We start from the raw sequence: 20,242 nt of genomic DNA on the forward strand, positions 1-20,242 counted from the left end.
GAATACAGATCGTTGTGTACAAGGCAAAACGAGATAGTGTGTGATGCCGAGCTGTAATGTGACGTATTTTATATGCAATGTTTAATATATTGTTTGTGTATTTTAAATTTGTATTGTTTTTTAATTGTGAATTGTATTTAAGACATCATTTTTCCTTTAAATTGTATTTTTAATTTTTTTGTTTTTGATATGTTTGTAATGCTTTTCGACTTACGATATATATCTATAGCCCGACGATCAAACAGTAGCAAAACAGAAAACTTTGACCCTATAAGTAACTTTTACCTCATTATTATAATACGTGCTATCGTAATTGCACTTGATAATATGAGTTCTTTGATAATATGTATGTGTATGTGAAGCATTGCTTAGTGTTCCAAATTTCTAGTATTTATTTTATAATATTTTCTTTCATTGTGAGAAATTAGATTTTTTTATTTATTAGTGCGTAGAATTCTAGTATGCCTGCATACAGAGAATATAATGTGATTTAGGAATTAAAGAACCTGTTTTTCATTAATGTGAAGTTTAAAATTTTTAGGAAATAATGAAAATTTTCTAGTTACTTGTATGTAAGGAATTATGTGGTTACGTAGCAAAACTTTAATTTGTAAATATGATAAAATTGATATGTTCCAGAATATTAATTTAAATTTAAAAAATCTTTTTTTATTTGTATAAATGCTGAAGCTTAAAAATCTTTGCAAATACTGAAAGCTGTTGGAAATACAAGTATGAGAGACTGCGACGTTCCTTATCGTATTAATAAATGGTAGAATTCGCTTAGTGTATCATGGTAATTTTAAATATAAACAATTTATTATACTTATTTTCAGTTACGCCTAAGCTTAAATGTCAGAAATGTAAATTTAAAGTAAAGAATTTGATGTTAATTTACAATAATAAACAATTCATTATTGTTTTTTTAGGAGAAAATAGAAAGTACGCGTAGCATAAATGCGAGAATACCATGGACCTTATAAAAAATAGACTAACCGAAATGGGTTTTCTCCCTTGTTTGACGCGTTCCCGGCTGTCACCTTGATCACATCCGGAGGAGTAGGGACGACCTGCAGAAATTTAACATTGGTTGCCTATTGCAGCGTGTATAATTGTCAAGAAAAAGCGGGTTCTAGCGCCCCATTTCACAAATTAGAATTTCTCCATATTTTTATTTTTGAAACTGAGATTAATTTTTAAAAATTTAGCATATTTATCAAGCATAATTAGCGTTCCAAATAATTATAGATCTATTGCATGCTTTCAGGGCTGGATGTTTTTTTAGCTTTTCCTATGCTGTAAGGAAATTCGTAAATACTTCTTTTAGAAAATAACATTTTTAATCTGAACTAATAGAAAATTTCAAACAAGCAATTTTTATACTTTTTTATTAATGTAAATAAGTAAAAAATACTAAAATATTTAAAAACGAAATTTTGAAAGTTTTCTTTAAAATTCTAAATTGTGCTGCTTTTTAAAAATTATAGATGAGTATTATAGCACAATTTCTATTAAATTTCAATTATATTTCATTTTAAATTTTATTTCAATTATATTTCATTATACATCATAGTGATAAAGACTTTTAACTCCTTAATTTTTATACATTTAATTCTAATATTAAAATTGTATTTAACCGTAATAATTAATTTTGCTTGTATTTTATCTAGAGCCATCAGATTTTGAATAATGTAACCCTCCACCCGAACATGGGCATCTGGACGGCGTATTTTCGAATTTGTTTTAATCTATTTCATATTTTCAAAAACTTTAACGAATTTTTCATTAACAAACTCAACGACTTCAGAGAGAGCACTGTATGTAAAATAACAATTTTATCTCCAGTGGGGAAATTCTAAAGATATGCTGTTTTCAAATGTATGTGGTTTACGGGCGAAGAACATGATATTCAGTAAATATACGTAACACACAAAACGTTAAAAAAAGGCTCCTTTTGGGCGTATTATAAAATATGACTGCTTCTAGATTTTACCTTCCCCCCTTCCTTCATTACACTCAGAAAATTTTATGCTCCGAATTTTATAAATTACTAAAATAAATATTCCACTTTAATGTGAATAAGTTAATGATGATATAATTAAATAAATGACTGTTTTGCAATGTTGTTATAGTTTTGAAAATCACTGCCTGAAAATGGTCATTAATTTTTTAAAAAAAAGTTATTAGATCTTGTTTAATTTTACCTTATTTATTTCAAAGCATCACGTACTATCAATCTTATTTAATTTTACGTTATTTGTACACAAAATTAAGTTCATAAATTTTGTGCTTAGAATTTTTACCGTTTTACCAAAGTAAAGATGTTTGTACAAGAATTACGTGTGAAAAAAAATGCGCGAAATTCAGTAAAAAGTGCTTTAATGAGATATATTAAATCCTATTTGGAAAAAACTGTGGCTTTCATAATTTCATCACTATACAACGTATCACATTTAATAATTAAAAAGAGTTATGTGATACAAACGCCATAGGTTTCAGTGTTAAAGTAAAACAGATCGTCCCTACTCTTTCTTGCCGACATGTCGGTGACGTGCGCCCCGCCCACTGGGTTAGTCTATCTGTTATAAGGGCCATGGAGGATACATTGTGACGTCACAAGCTTATTCCCGCCCATGTATGGACATCACACAGCTCCGCCTTCTCAACTTTGTTTATGCAGCCTATTCTACGCCTTTACTAAATTGTTTATTAAAGGTGAAATAGCTAAAGGTTTCCGGTATTGTTTTTAAAATTACATCCTTTTATCCTTAATCATTTTATTAATCATTTCTTAATATTTCTTTCTCTTAAAATCGTGTATAATGGTCGTAAATTTATTTCTATTATCCACGATTTCTGATGAAATCAAGTTGGCCACCATTTTTTGAAACACGGACTTTTGTCAAAAATCTGGATGACAACCATTTTTCAAAACAATGTCTTTCATGTGCTTTGGCGGCAAAACAAATTCCCCCAACCTTGAAGGTGGGCTATACTGAAGCTGTTCCGAACAGACACATCTTTATTACCATTTTTAAACTCAACTGCCAGATAGAATATTCTAGGTAAACAATATAATTTTGTTGCCATTCCAAAAAGGTAAATATAAAATGATATAACTGTATGCATTTCAACAATAGCCTCTTTTCTCAGCAACAGAACATTCAGAATCAAAATTGGTAATGCTTACTCAACCACCAGAGTAATCAAAGCTGGTGTTCCACAGGGATCGGCATTTTCGCCGTATCTTTTTAATATTTATACGCAAGACATCCCTAAAAACCCTTCTGTTCATCTTGCACTCTTTGCGGATGACACCGCCATAATTACGAAAACCTGCACAGCAATCGCCGTAACAACTCCAAAACTATCTCATAAAACTGGAAAATTGGCTCACTTTTTGGAGTTTGGAGGATTAAAATTAACACTGATAAAACCAAGGCAATATTTTTCCGTAAGTGAAACATGAAATATTATCCTCCACCCCTTGAAATATTTGACGAAGAAATAGACTGGATTAATGAAACCAAATACCTTGGAGTCACACTAGATCTAAAACTTACCTTCAGAACCCACTTCCGCTCCGTAGCACAAAAATTTAAAATCACCGCAGCTACTATGAGACCTCTTCTTGGTAGGAGAAGCAACTTATCTACTACAAACAAATTTATTTTATATCGCTCCATACTTACTCCATACTCGTCCAGCCCTCCTTTATACAGGTCCGATCTGGGGACATGCAACTAAAACCAATATTAAACAATTACAAATTCTGCAAAATAAAATTTTACGAGAAATTATCAATGCTCCTTGTATATTCCAAACACCTACATTCACAGAGACCTTCAAATCGAACCTATTCAAGAGTGTATCAACTTCTTTCATTCAGTAAAAATCCATAGTAATAGCCTTATTAGCACTATCAGACACTCCCCGCATCCCGGTGAAAAATATTGGTTCCCAAGTGACATTCTACCCACTTAAGAATTACAATCTTAACTGACTCATTCACGCTAAACAGACTCTGCGGTCTGTCACCCGCTGCTACATCTTGTAACGACACTCACCTCACCCCCCCCAATTCGTCGCCGCTAGCCACTACTACTATATACTATCTAGATACCTACTACTATCTAGATATATAGTTGGCCTACTACGCGGTCCTGACTCTCTTTCTCCCCTCTCCCCCACCTCCTACTACACTAGTCTTCTTTTCCTTCTAGATTGTTATCAGAAGCCGAATAAAAAGGTGTTTCTACATCTTGACACTCGAGAATAAAATACGATCTGTGTGTATGTGCATCAAAGGCGCCAATAATAAATATGTTTTAGCATTCACTGCTGAAATTTTTAATGAAAAACTTATTACTGATGTAAAAGAATGAGTGACTGATCAGTGTCTTATGATATCGAAATAATTTAAAGGGCTTCTTATTGTTCCTTAAGTTGCATAACTTGTTTTTGTAACTTTTGGTCATCTTTATATTTTTCATCAATTTCGTGAGAGACTTTTCGTACGTTTCTCACGAGGAAGGCGCTGTGATCACGTATGATGGAGGCAGGATCTTAGAGGAGCTCCTAAATTTTCAAAGATGTTTTTCATAAAATATCCATTTATTTAAGAAAAATTTTTGCGAATATCCTCTACATTGTCTCGTTCTCAAAACTGAAAGTTCTCCTGAAGGTCTTATCTTCTTTGCAATATTTTACAACACCAAGACGGAACATTCAGATAAGTAGGACTTCTTTTCTCTAAGCTAAATCAAATATCTGTCACTAAAGTACCTTTAAATTCATTTATTTATTATGATCATTATTATTATGCTCATTTTATTATGTTTTGGCATCAAATACTTAATAATTGCTTTAAATCATGTGGTTCCTTTTTTTTTTTTTTTTTTTTTTTTTTTTTTTTTTTTTGTTTTTTGGTTACCATCTCGTAGGGACGCTATCCTTATCAGTAGCCCTTATCAGTAGTGTAGTCTTTTAGCGTTACCCATCGCGGCCCCCTTGAGGAATTTCTCGAGAGGCAAAAAACAGGATCTTGGGCCTCAATGAATGTATAGATTTATAGTTTTTGCTCCTTTAATCTATATTTCCTATCTATTTAAATTAAAAGCATATATTAATACAGTGTGCCTCAAATTGATAAAATAGTACACATATAATAAATTATGACCATTAACTTAATATATAAATAAAATGCTTATTTTTTTTAAAAAATTAATTAATATTAAAATAAAAAACTCTGTAATTTATTTACTTATTTATTTTTGCTGATGTGTTCTCGCCTTGTTTTAGATTTATGACTTTTCTGATGGTGTTTTCTGAATATATGAATACGTGAAAACCGCAATTGATGATGTTACTTAAGTTAATGTAATATTATATGCATCTTGATCTTATGTGTCTTCTGTTACTGTGTCTCATTGTAGAGGCTAACATATTGTTTCCCATGTTAAAAAAATAAAAGTTTAATTTAAAATTTTTAAATTTTAGTTTCCCTGTTATAGCAAAAGTTAGCTTCTAAACTAGACTGTTATGTGACTGGACCCTCAATATTTATATTTTATTATTAATTTTCCCCCATCTTCACATCTATTCAGCTTTACAAAACACACTCATTACACACACCCATAAGACTCTACTTAATGTAAATGACAACAACTTCCTTTGACTACACTCATAGACACAATCGTGGGTTTTTTTTTTTTTTAACAAAATTCTCTTACTTCCTTTCCTTTTCATTCTATAGGCCCTTTTTTTAATTATAAATATAATTTTTTTTCCTCTCCATTATTTTTGGGCCATTTATTTTTTACTTTATTTTGTCCCATCTTTTCTTCCTGGCCTTTCGAACTCGTATAAAATAAACGAAGTTCCTTTTTACTCTCCTCTGAAATACGAAATTGCCCCCCTTTCTATATCCCTTTCTTTCGCACCTATGCTTGATTTTTCGCCCATCGGTGCAGAAAGACTTAGCGGGTGCAACAAAAGACATCTGTCTACCAAGGAGATTAGAATAGAAGGAGGGAAGGTTCAACTCAAACGGTGAGGCTTAGCGGCCATGTTCCTGTTATCGCTGTGACTTGTGCAAGGAAGTCTGTAATTGCAATATTTTTTCCTTTTCTTTTCTTTTTGAAGCATGTCAGCTTGTGTTGTATATAGATGCACAAACAGATTTTTGAAAAAGATTCCTGGGATTACTTTTCACGCGTAAGTATTGATTTTCTTTTTTTTTATGTAATTTGATAACTATGGTAAAAAATATCACAATGTCATGTTGTTTTCTTTCCAGATGTAAAAAAAGGGACTTAATAATAATCAAAATATATTAAATACATTTTAATGTTTCTGTTTATAGCTGGTATCTTTGTTCCTTAACATACAATGATGTATGCTAGGATTTAAACTGTATAATTTGAACGTTTTAGGTAATTCGTTTGATAATTTTCATGAAAGTAAGACACCAATTGTTACTATTTTTATGGTTTTTAAAGGTGTTAAATAAAGTAATACTTTTCTTTATGTATTAATTATTATTCAATTTAAAGTTTTTGAACTGTTAAGAATATAATTTGTGCATTTGATCAATATAAACTAACTTTTCTGTTGTTAAAATGTTTTTGCATAAATTTACAAATTTGTGGGCAGTATAGCGATAAAAGTAAGTAAAATATTTACACAACTGAACATGTGGAAAGATGTATCCAAAAATATAGGTATGGTTCTGTAATTCAGCTTAATTCAAGGCAATTTCTTTGAGATTCATAAATATGAAACGCGCATAAACTGAAATCACTGATTTCACATAAATCTGTTTTATTTTATTAATATTTATTTTCTTGTTGTTATAAGGTTGTTGGTTGTGAAAAGATCTATTTAAAACTTTCATTTAAAAAAATGCAACCTGTGACTATTTTTTTTTTGATAATTATCTGCTATTAATTTCAAGTTAAATATATTTTAAATGATTCTTTAATAAATTACAGTATTGTTAATAAATCCGAAATATCACTTCTTAAAGGAAAAACTAGAAAGTACACCCAATAGGTTGCTAATGAAACCTAAACAAATTCTTGAAATATTCAGAAAGATTATTTCTAAAGGCTTTAATGTTATGCACATGCATTTAGATTTCGAACTATTTCTTAATGATTTTCTGTACGTATTAAATTACGGATATCATCTTTATAACTTTAAAACAAAAAACTAGCAATAGCGAAGTACTTCATTATAAATTTTACATATATTTAGTGCAAAATACACGCACGGAACAGCTTAAAAACACGTACGTTTCACTGCCGTAAAGCAATGTTTTGAAGTAACAAACATGGACGCCGCTTGTTCGGTGGAGTTTCATTGCCCGCTGCGAACCCTCCCTCCTTATATTTTAACCTCCTTGGATTATGACACGTGATAAGAACTCGGTCGGCTATTGGCAGTTCGCGCGCGTCGCGGGCGAAAAAGCTGAACAGGAGCGAGCTCAGTTTTATGTCTTCTGCGTCACGCGAATTTACGCCGGGGTCAAAAAAGCGTCGCAAGCGTACTCGTATGGACGGGCCTTAACAATTCACTCTTGGGTGTAATGTAAACTTGAGTTCCAGTGTCTAATTTGAAGTTCACTTGGTTCTTAATTTACAGTAATCTTTTGGTACTACACTGATGCTTTATTTCAATCCATCGCGTCAATATTTTTACTTCCCCTAGGTAAATAAATAAAATCCGATTCGCTATCTTCCGAATGTTTAACGGCGTCCACTCTCTGTTTTGGTTTGGGGCGACACATTTTTTGCCCAGTGATTTTTCCCACCGCACTTTCGGCAGACCAATCCGAACGCGGCGCACTTCTTTGGCTCGTGTTATCTCCCACATCGCTTGCACTCTTCCACTTGTACTGTACGGGATTAGCGCGATGTTTGTTTTTTCTCAGAGCGTCTCTGAAGATCTTGTTATTGTTCAGTTCCGTGGCTTGTGCTTTGCTACTTTCCGCTGCCTTGCATTCACTGATGATATTCTGCAGCGCTTTTTTCGTTCTATTTGTCTCTCGTTTTAGCCATTTTTACAGCGCTTTATCTGAGAGGCCTTGCACTATTTTATCACGTAACATTCTATCTTGCGTTTGCCCATAGTTGTAATCTATTACTGCGCATCGTAGTCTTGAGTAAAAGTCCATTAATTTCTCTCCTTTCTCTTGCTTTATTTCCAGAAACTTGAATGATGTGTAAATCTCATTCTGATAATCTGCGAAATATTTATCGAATTTCTTGTAGTACTTGTTTTAAGGACTCTTTGTTGCTGTCCTCTTTTGGTTTCAAATCAAGCGATCGATATTGCTTTTTTAATTCGCCACCCCAAACATGGCGAAAAAGAGCAGTCTTTGTGCTTTCCAACTGTTGGCTATATATTAGAGCCTCGATATAGTCTTCAAAACCTTCCTTTCAGTGTCTCCAAACCTCAGAAGAGTTCGATCCAGCGTCAAACGGTGACAACGTGGGCAGGTTGTGCGCCACTTTGTTTCTAAGTTTTTCAGATGCAAGTAATCCTTAAAATATGAATTCATCCATTACATTCTTGAGCAAGGTTAATTCTGACACCACGTTATACATGTTGACTCGTCAAACCTATATATATTACTGTTTATTTATAAGATTAAATTAGATTATTAATTATACGTAAGAGAGACATTAATGCTACATAATTGGCTGCAAATGACGAGAGTGATGCAGCACAATTACCTTGCACTTGCCTAGGCTAAAGCTACTATAAAGGTACAATCTCTAGTAGCTCTAGCCTAGGCTGAGACTCTCTAGTAGCTAAGCTAACAGTAAGGTTAGAGGCACTGCCATCTATCGGCCAGCACAGTAACGAATATCTAACACTTACAGTCCCTTACACTCCGGAAAGTAATGGAAAAACTGAACGTTTAAATCATACTATATACATAATCTGCTAGAAATATGTTAATTGATGCAGAATTACCGACACAAATTTTGTTCTGAAAGCGTTAAAGTAGCTGTACATGTGAATAACAGAAGTCACTAAAATGATAAAAAGTTTACAACAAACTATATACAGGACGCAACCCTAACATTACTTATCTTAAAAGATTTGGATGTGAAGCATATGTTTATATAAGACGAGAAAAACATAGAAAGATGGATCTAAAAGCTCCAAAAGGAATTATGGTAGGCTGATCGCAAAGTAATTATGATAGGATTTAGAGAAAAGCATACAAAATTTGAATTAAAATTTATCAGACAATTGCTTTCTTAATGTGTAATTAAAATATGATAATGATAATACTATGTGTTAATGTAATTTAATACTTTTGACTTTAATGTTTTCAGAAGTTTGTTAAATCAAGTTTATTTTTGTGTGACCTTGCATCAAAGGAAAACACCCCTACTGGAACCGGGGACCTGCAAACAAGAAAGGAAATGACATATTTAACATCATTCAATCAAATAATTATAACATTCATGCCCCAGACGACCCCACCCATTACGGGTACAATAGCTAGCCACAATTGATTTCGTCATCTCAAATACTCTTCCGACCATCTAATAATGTTTTGAATTTCCAAATCAGATAATGGTGGTTCAGTGAGTTCACTAATTTTAACACTTTTACATTTTTAACAATATTTTAATTACTATATACAGAGCGTATTCTTAGGCCGCCGCCTTCAACATGAACAAACTTTATTCTTTTTCAACTATGCGAGCAACAGCGCCCTCTAGCCTTTTCCTTCAAATTACACAACACTCCCCACCTGAACTTGGTGGAGAGTTCATATTTCAATAATATATTCCACAATATTCAATTAATATTTTGACAATCAATCCTAGAGAAATGGTTAAATATAACAAACATGCATACATAATTATAAGCACATAAATTTTACAAAACATTAAATGATACCTATCAGCAAGGTCAAGAGAATCAAACCTAAAAATACAAAATACAAACATTAGTTAAGTTCCATATTATATAACCTTATATAACATATTATATAACATATTATATAACCAGTCCTCGCTAAAAATCTTCGGAAAGCTAGCAAAAAACTTTCAGTGCTGAGATCAGTTACTATCTCTATGTGTAAGGCACGAGTGACCGCACACGTTAACAACAGCATGTAAACTTTACCTTGCCTGTCTTTCGTAAAAAATGGACCGACGAAGTCCATCCCGGTCACAGCAAATGGAGGTGACTCTTGGATTCTGTCTGGAGGAAGTGGAGCGATATCCTGTACCCCAGGACGAGCACTATATCGTCTGCATATCACACATTTGCTGATGATAGTCTTAACACGCTGTCTTCCCTTAATGATCCAATATTTGTCTCTGATCTGAGTAAGTGTCGAATTAACTCCAGAATGGAATACCTTTTCATGCGAGTCCATGATGATCAACTCGGTAAACTTGCACTTAGAGGGTAATAGAATAGGATGTTTTAAATTCTCGTGACAGTCTGCAAATTGAATGCGACCTTTCAACCGAAGAATTCCCTCCTCATCAAGCCTTGGACTAAGGGAGTAGATGGAAGAATCGAGAATTGATTTTTTATTTGATAACTTAATTATTTCCACTTGATACGATTCTCCTTGCGTAATTTTTACCCAATAATTTTCAGCTGCTTCAATCTCAAAAGCACTTAAAGGTCCATTCTCTGTAGACCTTTTCCGAAGCCTCCCAATACATATTAATACATAGGCAGTAATTCGAAGTAATTTTCCTAAAGAACTGAATTTTTCTATATGCAAAATCGGGGGTTCATTGTTAATTACAGGTACAGTCAAAATAATACTTTTTCTTAACTCTAACGATTCTGAATTTGGTTGTAATTTCTTTTGTTTCGGAAAAATTTCAGTAGGAAAACGTAACCAGTGTGGCCCATGCCACCACAGATCATTCTTAACTAGTGACTGAGCACTAATTCCTCGAGTTAGTAAATCGGAAGGATTTTGTTTTCCTTCGCAGTGGTTCCACAATTTTTTGTTGCATATACACTGTATTTCTGTAACACGATTGGCGATAAATGGTTTCCAATTATTTGGCGAACCTTTAATCCAAGAAATGGCGATTTCGGAATCACTCCAAAAATAAACATCTTCAATTAAATCGCCAAACAATTTTTTCAAATATTTATACATTCGAGCAGCCACGAGTGCTCCCATTAACTCTAAACGAGGAAGCGTATCGATATTTCAGTTAAATCACTAAGTTCCTCCCGCCAAATGTTGAATTTGTCCTTAATCTCTGCAGGAAGGACCTCATCCCAGTCAGAACCGGAAGCATATTTCACAAGTGCACATCAGAGTAGCCACTGAGGGAGGGGTTTCGAAAATAGACCAATGAGCTGCTATTGCTCTTGTGACGCTAAATCTTCGTGCATGTGAGCGTAGGTTGTTTACGTTTTAATTTGCATTTGTTTACGTTTTAATTTGCATTTGTTTACATTTATAAAAATATATATTGTAATAGTAGAAAATCTCGTAGTGCATTAGCTTTTAAAGTTTGATTAATCGCTAACATTTCACTTTCGTGATTTTTATCACGCATTAATATTAGGATTGGTGTTCACTGCATATTATGTGGATTAAGAGAATTCAAGTGTATATATTTTTTTAATTGAGCTGAGAATAACTGAAAGTGTTACAATGAATCTGTGTGTTTTCTTATTTCAGTGCTTGCATTCTTTTGATTTTTAAAGTGTTCAGAATACATATAATCTGATTATATCCATTGTTAACATTAAAAATTATATGTGAATGAATTGAATATATTCGTTGTGAATAAGATAAATTCATTCTGTTTGATAAGTATTTCTTCTGTAGAAAGTACATATAAGAGTGAGCAATTATTAAATGTGAAATTTAATGCGCTAAATGTATACGAATGCAAATTAGTAAAGTTCACTTTGAATAAAATTCTGCATTTGTTATTATTATTATAGAACATCTTTTTCATATAGACTGCAATAAAAAGTACTGACTTCTATTTACATATACTATAATAGGTGTAAATATTTTTCTCATACGCATAGTTTTATGTAAAGATTGCATTTGGGCCCAGATGTTTATCACATATTTGTTTCTTCATGTTATTTACCACTTATTATGTAATATTTCACATCGATATTTTTGCGAAATATCTAACATGTGTTTGTATTTATTTCAACCAGGTAGTGAAATCTTCATAATTTTCTATATTTGATCTAACTTCGCAATGAAAAGTTTCAGAAGCAATCGACGATGCTTTAATTATTTTGTACAGAAAATTGCGTGGCAGTATATTTTCAACCATCTTGCTTAAATCTTAAAGCACGTGAAAGGTTATGTCACGTGACAGAAATATTATTGGATGCTCATTGGTCCATTCTAGAAGCCACTCCCTCAGTGGCTACACAGATGTGCACTTGTGAAATATGCGAACCGGAACACCAGGTTTCTTGCATAATAATTTTTGCCCGAATAACAAAGGGTGCAATAAATCCAAATGGATCTTATATTTGGGCGATACTTTGCAAAAGTTTCCTTTTTGTAGCAAAATCGTTTCCAGTAGAAAAGTCAATTAAATTTTTTTAATTTAACTTTATATTGTCATCAATGGAATTCCAAATCATGCCTAAGAAATTCGATTCACTAGTTAATTTGTTATCTGATTCCTTAATCGCATTTGAGACACATAAATCGTTTAATGCTTTAGAATTAGTTCTTAATTTTCTGAAATTCATCCCAGCATCCTTAAATATGTTAACCGCATCTACAGATAACCAACATGCATCTTCAACCGTTCCTGCTCCAAAATATAGGTCGTCGACATAGACAGAAGAATTCAACATTTGGAAACTGTCTGGCATTTTATCTTTATATTTCCGAATGTGATATTTTATAGTGGCGGCCAAAATGAAAGGAGATATAGTCAAACCGAAAGCTACGCGACACATTTGCATAATCTTAAAGGAGTCATTATTTTCATTAAACCAAAGAAATTTTAGAAACTGTCTATCACCTTCAGCAATTCCTATCATCAAAAAGGCTTTTTCAACGTCTCCACAAAACGCTATCTTAAACTTAATTTTTTAATTAAACTTCAATAAATGAATTTATTTAAACTTCAATAAATGATATCTGTATGACACAAGTTGTAACTTTCCTCCAAAATTTCGTAGTTGTATTTTATTGAATACTCTTTCACAGTCAACTGCTTTATTTTAAAAGTTGTTACGTTGCTGAAGTTAGTTTTTGGTGTATTTAATATTAGGATATTTATAGAGAATTTTGTAAGGCAGAAACTTTGATTTCATAGAAACTGTAATTTATTTAGGTTCCTATTATTTACGGTGTTATAAACAGGTGAAACATATGGATATACTGGTCGGATCATTGTTTTATAAATATACAGTTTTCACCTTTAATGGGAATTTTAAATTTATACCAATATATACGGTTTGAGAAATCTGAAGATGGCGTGAACAATGCTGATAATTTTATTGCTGTATACAGTTATGATATTTCTAAGCAAAAACTCATCTCTGTGTGGTTCTGACGCCATATTGAAACAGGTAAGCAAGAAGGTTTTCTGATTATGACAAGGAGGTTAGAAGAGAAGGAGGGAAGGTTCAACTCAAACGGTGAAGCTTGGCGGCCATGTTTCTGTTATCGCTGTGACTTGTGCAAGGAAGTCTGTAATTGCAATATTTTTTCCTTTTCTTTTCTTTTTGAAGCATGTCAGCTTGTGTTGTATATGGATGCACAAACAGATTTTTGAAAAAGATTCCTGGGATTACTTTTCACGCGTAAGTATTGATTTTCTTTTTTTTTATGTAATTTGATAACTATGGTAAAAAATATCACCATGTCATGTTGTTTTCTTTCCAGATGTAAAAAAAGGGACTTAATAATAATCAAAATATATTAAATACATTTTAATGTTTCTGTTTATAGCTGGTATCTTTGTTCCTTAACATACAATGATGTATGCTAGGATTTAAACTGTATAATTTGAACGTTTTAGGTAATTCGTTTGATAATTTTCATGAAAAGTAAGACACCAATTGTTACTATTTTTATGGTTTTTAAAGGTGTTAAAAAAAGTAATACTTTTCTTTATGTATTAATTATTATTCAATTTAAAGTTTTTGAACTGTTAAGAATATAATTTGTGCATTTGATCAAGATAAACTAACTTTTCTGTTGTTAAAATGTTTTTGCATAAATTTACAAATTTGTGGGCAGTATAGCGATAAAAGTAAGTAAAATATTTACACAACTGAACATGTGGAAAGATGTATCCAAAAATATAGGTATATTTCTCTAATTTAGCTTAATTTAAGGCAATTTCTTTGAGATTCGTAAATATGAAACGCGCATAAACTGAAATCACTGAATTCACATAAATCTGTTTTATTTTATTAATATTTATTTTCTTGTTGTTATAAGTTTGTTAATTGTGAAAAGAGTCTAAAACTTTCATTTAAAAAAAATGCAACCTGTGACTATTTTTTTAGATAATTATCTGCTATTAATTTCAGGTTAAATATATTTTAAATGATTCTTTAAATTACAATATATTGGAATAATATAATTCACAATATATTGGAAAGTACAGGAAAAACTGGAAAGTACACCCAACAGGTAGCAAATAAAACCTAAACAAATTCTATTTTTAAAGGGTTTTATGTTATGCACAAATTTCGAACTATTTCTTAATGATTTTCTGTACGTAGTAAATTACGGGTATCATCTTTATAACTTTGAAACAAAAAACTAACAATAGCGAAGTTTTTCATTATAAATTTTACATATTTTTAGTGGAAAATACATGCACGGAACAGCTTAAAAACACGTACATTTCACTGCCGTAATGCAATGTTTTGAAGTTACAAACATGGACGCCGCTTGTTCGGTGGCATTTCATTCCCCGATAGTGGAGGAAACTGCGAACCCTCCCGCGTATTTCCAAACCCTACCCCACTTTTCGAATTTTTGACGTCACGGAAATATCGACTAGTTTCACCTGGCAAGACGGTGTACCCCACTTTTGACTACTACGGCGCGTTTTCGAAAGAATTGTGGTGTTGATTAGTGTGTTTGGGTGCTAATTGTGAGATTTTCGCAATTTAAATTATTATGAGTGGAAATTTAAGCAAAATCTTTAGTGAATAGTTGTTTATCGCCGTAGTGTACTTGAGGAAAGAGGTGAATAATTCACTGCTGATGCATTAACAGTATGAAAAATTTGGAAGACTCCGCAATAAATGTGATGCATTCATCGCAAAATTCAGCGAAGCCAGTAAAACAAACGAGTGTTCGCAAAACTTATCCACATCTGAAGTCACTATACAAAAATTGTATGTGTGCCAACCCAGATATTTTAATAAATAAATAAATTAAAAAAAAACTTGCAGAAAACTTTAGATCAAGGAATAAGAAAGAATTGCAGTGCCTCCTGTGTGCTTAAAAACTACGAAGCGTTCTGCAGACTATACCAAAATCAAGGTTGACAAATAGATTAATAAATTTTAATGTTTCTTTTAGTGTATATATTTCAAAAGTATTAAAATAACTTGGACAGTTGTTTAATTGCTTAAAACAGCAATAAAGTTCATTTATAAAGATATACAAGGAACTTCATAATTATCAAAATATTTCATTGCTTTGGTGAAAATCTAAAATTACCTAACTTTTATAACATTAAGTATCTTCGTAACTGTAGTATTATGCTCTGTTTTATAACTTTATTCATTTGTTATACATTAAAATATTTTGTTTTATTTACTAAATGTGTAATCAATTATCAGGTATACTAAATGTGTTAAGAATTTCCATACATGCTTGTGCAGTGTGATTGCGTGTTTGTGTAATGAACTTTGATTTTCATGAACGAAAAAGAAAGTTCAAGTGTGTGTCTGTGCAATTTTGACGATATAAATACTGAAATGTGTGTACAGTAAAAATTCAACTAAAAAATATTCGGAAAGCTCTTGAAATTTTGGATAGTCAAGCATATAAAAAATGAAATACTGTAATAAGTGAATGGAAGAATAAACTACTAGTCTAAAATCATAAAAACAGTTCATCTTATTTGTATCAACTTGACTATCAAAAGCCAATATTTAATATTATGCACGATTTTGAAAAAAATGTATGCTGCTGATCTTTGGAATATGATAACGGGTTATTTTTACAATGGTTGTTAAGATTGCAAATTGAGACTTTAAATATGAACAATAGTAATCTGAAAATTTGAAGTTGTAATTTTATATCCAACAATCTCTGCCAAATAACTTTCATGTTTTAAGCAATTAAAATACATATTTTTAACCACTTGTTATTAATTTTATAAAGTAAATTCTATAATTTAAATTTTATTTTCTTCTATTTTAATGTTTGCCATTATAAATTTCATACTACATTTTTAAGATTTCATTGTTGCTAATTAAACTTCGTTTACAATTTATTTAGTTATTTTATACGTACATTTATATTTTATGTAAGAAAGGGATTTATGTGCAATAGATATACAGTAAAAATCATTTAACACAAAACAGAGGGGACTGAAATATTTTTTCGTGTTAAAGAATATTGAAAAAAAAAAAAAGAAAAAACATATATTCAACAAAATTAAGCTTATTAGAGTACATATTATTTACATAGATATGTATATATGCATATTTTTAATAAAAATCAATGAAACAAAAACATCCACAAGAACTTAATGGAATTTAATACAAAATTTTCAAGTTTTTTTGAAAAAAAAAAAATTTATTGAGTTTTGGGAAAATAATCTGATATTTTTCTTTGCATTGTCTTTCTTAGCATCAAATTGTTCAATGTCGAACATTTTGCTATTCATTTCACCATTGGAATGTGCGTCTATATAATTGTCCATACTTTTTATGATGTTCCTCATTTAAGATGATGTGGGAACAGGAACTGCATTATTCATTTATTTTCGTCATCAGAATCTGCATCAATGATATTTTTTTACCTTTGAACAAACAAAATAACTTTGTCTGCCATAATTGGGGCTGTACACACATTATCGTAAACTACCGCAACGAATTCTTCCGATAGACAGTAAGACAGTTCATTAATACAGAAACTTTCTCAAACATTTCATTAAGTGTCAGCTCAGTTTCAATATCCTACTTCTCCATTTCTTTTGGCGCCAAAGAACGATACTTTTGAGAATCGTGTGTAATGAAAAGAATTTTCATTCATGCTTAGAATCGCTGAATTCCATGCAATGCATCATATGCACAAAACTCACTAATTTTTACTCATACTACCATGTACTCGTCACCAAATTCCAAAGCTAACTGATGAGAGATGAGATGTTTGTAGAGGTGGAAGGCAAAAGTAGCATAGATAAACAAAACTGGCTTGTATCACAGGCTATTTCGAGGGTATTTCAAAGCCAAATTAGCCTCTTTTCTAAGGAAACGTGAAACCACCTCTCTTTCATTTCACACTCCGCTTAAATCTCCCCTGCGATGCCAGTGTTTTCTGTATTTTGTTCATTTCCAGAAAGGATACCTTTTCATGTTAAACAATTTTTGTTGTAAGAGAAACAAAATGCATGAAAATACATAGTAGTTTGTAGGGACCGTTGCATTATTTCGTGTTAACCAATATTTCGCCTTAAGCGTTTTCACGTTAAACGTATTCCACTGTATACAGATGTGTTTGGACTATGTATATACAAATATTTTTTTTAAAGGAAAATTTATAATCCTTCCAAAAATTTTCTTGCATTATGCTGCTAAAAATTGATCAGTAAATATACAAATAAAGAAATTTAGAACCAATTTTTCAGAAAGAATAAAAATTGAAATTCAAATTAACTTGATAAAATCCTGTAAATGTAGAATATCAAATATTCTTTTTAGACTAGTAAAATCTTTTTAAAAGATATTTTAATGATTTTACTTTCTCCCACCCCCTTATTTTCCTTTGCTACTGCTGTTTGATAAGAGGTTCTAGTAAAGTTTTGTGTTAAGATTATTTTGAACTTTAAAAGATTTTCCACTGCAGGATTTTAATTTTTTCTACATTTTTAAGGGCATGTTTTTCTTTCTTTTCTTTTTTTTTTTTTTTTTTTTTTTTTAGATTAGAAAAATATTTTTAAATCGGAAGATATTTTCAATGATTTTCCTTCGCTTTGAGGAGGACTAGAATTTTTTGGTGAACTATTAAGATAAAAAATATACTGAAATGGTTCATCAGCTGATTCTGGATACATAGAAGCAAGGATTTTGTTTTAAAAGGGGAAATGTAATTAAATTCGACATACCTCCTCTTGACGATATTATGTTAAAGTTGGTTGGATTCCTCACCTTTCTTGTTCTTTTATACTTCTTTTTTGTTTTTCTTGTGATGGTTTATTTTAACATGTTGACTGCTGTGGGGATCACCGGTGACCAGCACTCGATTTGGCTACAGCGCCCCAGGTGCCACCGGCAACGCGACCAATAGTAAAATACAAACTTAGAATAAATATTGATACTGATAAATTTTTAAATAGTACCATTGTTACTATAATGGTTTGAAGAATAATAAATCGTAGAAATTTAAATTATAAATCACAAAAACGGTCTACATGTGTTTGGGGGTCGCCGGTGACGGCCAGCATGAAAAATGCATTAAGCACGATTATATATAACATTATGTTTTGTAGCTAATATTTCAACATAATATATATCGCATAATAAAAATTTCAAATTGGCATCATGGGCAAATCACGTAAAATGCGCGCGACAGTCAACGTACTAATTTTTACATTTTAAAGTATTCTTATTCTACACTTAAATAGGATTTTATGAAGATCATTTGAACTTCAATTTTTTAGTCTTTGTGAAAAGTTGGTTCTAAATTTCTTTATACATATATATATCTCTAAGAACTCCTAGAAAAAACTAATTCATATATTTATTTATCCCACATTTTCATTTTGAAACATTTTAGTACATGCTTTTCCTCAATATTTTAAAAGTTGATTTTTTGTTAACTGAAATATGTAATATGGAAAAATTCTATCAAAAAACATAATTCAACTCAACCGAAACAGGAGATAAATAGAGATGATAATAATGTGAGGTATTTGATCCTCTTCCCCTTATAGTCATTTCAAACATTTCAGCGTGTTTTTCCATTCAGCTGAAACAGTAAAAATATAGAAAAATTCCCACAGAAACATAATTCGGCTGAGAAACAAAACAGGCCAAAAATGGGTTGCCGTCAGGAAACTGGTCTAAAACAGGGCTTCTTAAAACTTTTTTTTAGTCGTGACCCTTTTTTATCACAGATTTTTTTCATGACCCCAAAATATTTACGAAAATTTTGTGGGACCCCATAAGCATTGCAAAAATCCGAAACGCGCGAGTGAAACTGTCAATTTTTTCATTTGTACTGTAAGATAGTATTGCAGTTTTAGGTTATTATCTTTAATATCTCATTTTAAGACAATGTTAAAATTTTAATTAAGTAACAGATGAAATGACAGCGTCATGTGCAAAGCAAGTAAAATGAACATTTATATTATAAAAAGAATGCACTGAAACATTTTTGTCTTTCTCTTTGTCTGTATTGTCTTATCTTTATCTATTTTCAGATACATTGTGTAAACATATTGGGTAATTGAAAATTATTATATTGAGTTTTAGAAATAACAAAACTACTAAACATTTTTGCGACCCCCTGCTGTAGATGGGGGTTGCGATCTACAGTTTAAGAAAGTCTGGTCTAAAATAACGTTACAATATTTGATCTTGCTAGAACATTGGATAACTGAGGCCACAGCCAGTGTGGTTATGGCAGGTGTGCAAAATTTTGGAATTCACAGAAATATCAAGTAGCAAAATTTTTGAAATTAAAAAAAAAAAGTGAAAAAGTTTTTAGAATTTAGGACCCACAGAGATTGCATAGCACAACAAAATGTACCTGCTGAAGCTAGGACTCCAGTGCATGGTAATATTCTTGTAAGGAGTGTATGCCTGAATGCAGAGATGCATTTTGAGTCATCATCGCTAGGTCACCAGCCTACACAGCATTGTGTGATATGTCATTCATGCAAAGAAGGAATAAAATTGATTGCACTTTAGTTAAATAACCTAACTTGTTCCTTGTAAGTATTATGCGAGAGTACTTTAATTGTTGAATAAGAATACAACACTTGCTTTCTGTTCATCTGAAATCGGATAGATTTTCTAGCAGTTATTCCAGCAGAAGTTT

General features: G+C 31.5%; 1 long non-coding RNA gene across 3 annotated transcripts in view; it reads right to left on the minus strand.

Moving 5' to 3' along the window:
• Positions 1–9,627: 9,627 nt before the first annotated feature.
• The window catches only part of LOC118188301 (uncharacterized), a 59,978-nt gene continuing 49,363 nt past the window's right edge, over positions 9,628–20,242 (minus strand). For all 3 annotated transcript variants that reach the window (XR_015043539.1, XR_015043545.1, XR_015043547.1), the window contains one exon: positions 9,628–9,951. This is a non-coding gene — a long non-coding RNA (uncharacterized LOC118188301). The remainder of the gene's footprint in view (positions 9,952–20,242) is intronic.

This window comes from Stegodyphus dumicola, chromosome 1 (genome assembly GCF_044657685.1).
Source record: "Stegodyphus dumicola isolate Sdum_Otavi_A_Nest chromosome 1, ASM4465768v1".
Taxonomy (NCBI): Eukaryota; Metazoa; Arthropoda; class Arachnida; order Araneae; family Eresidae; genus Stegodyphus; species Stegodyphus dumicola.